Below are 1,167 nucleotides of genomic sequence, written 5' to 3'. Positions count from 1 at the left end.
ACCTTGGCACCGCCTGCCTTATCTTTATTTCAAATTTTATAAGTACACTGGAAACAGACTGAAGCTTTAGTGATTTGTAGTCAGAGCTCTAGAACAGGTGTCACAGGGACTTAAAAACAAACATCAAACATCATAACAGCTATCATGCCATGGGCATGATAGCTCAACAATTAAAACAAAAACTCAAAGAGTGACACATCATGGTGACATGTAAAACTGAAGGATGTTCACTTTTATAGCAAAGTTTAAAACATAATTGTTCTACTCTCTTTCTTCTAATATCTTGTGTGATGTTTGCTTTATCCAACTTCAAAAAATTTCAATAATTATTCTTAATTGGAATGTTTATAGCTGGAGAAAAAACAAATGCAAGTTGTAAAAAATATATATATACACAACATACCATTAGGTATATATAAAACAAATGTATAAAGTAAGTTTGCTCATTAAAATTCACCAATCTACATATTAAGTGATGTTGTGCCTCTATCCTTAGTACTCCAAGAACAATCACAAATAGCATACATTTTACCAAGATAGTACCTGTGGAGCCCCAGAGGCAGATGGAGGGGTTGTGGCATCACTTTATTTAGATATCCATGTTTATCAATTTTCAAACACAATTTTTTTTAAGGATAAATATGTCAAGAACAATTTTAGTGGAACAGAAACTATTCACAAACTTTCTTTCTGAGACTGTTTAACGTGGCTCCAATAAATGCCAAGTTAGGTCAGGTTAAGTTTTATTTCAGTTTGGTTAAGGTAAAATAAAGTTCAACTTTAGTTTTGAGTTTTCAAGGTGAATAAACTCTTAGATGAAAATCTATTTTAATGTAAACATACAAACAACACCATCCCGCGTATTCGAGGCAACTGTTCTGTGGACTTTCGCTTAAACCGCCAGAGTGAACACATAAAATTTTGAACTCGAGTGAAGTGAAGTTTAAGAACTTTCAATGAACGCAAATTTAAAGCCAGATCCTGGAGAAAATTCTGGAATCTTAAAAGAAATGGACTACGACTCACAAACAAATAGAAGACCTAGAGAAGAAAGTGACAGTGAAGAAAACCCAGATCCCAAACTTGCCCGGAGACACAAAGCTGGCAGAAACTTAAAAGAATTTCAACCACCTAAGACAGACAACAGAATAGTAAGACTAAATAATC

General features: G+C 33.7%; 1 protein-coding gene across 1 annotated transcript in view; it reads right to left on the bottom strand.

Annotated features, from left to right (window-relative positions):
* LOC119586408 overlaps window positions 1-1,167 on the bottom strand; it is a 20,822-nt gene that overhangs the window by 1,483 nt on the left and 18,172 nt on the right. The gene's annotated exons all lie outside the window — the stretch shown is intronic.

This window comes from Penaeus monodon, chromosome 21 (assembly GCF_015228065.2).
Source record: "Penaeus monodon isolate SGIC_2016 chromosome 21, NSTDA_Pmon_1, whole genome shotgun sequence".
NCBI classification, from domain to species: domain Eukaryota; kingdom Metazoa; phylum Arthropoda; class Malacostraca; order Decapoda; family Penaeidae; genus Penaeus; species Penaeus monodon.
This window is presented reverse-complemented; position numbering and strand designations above follow the sequence as displayed.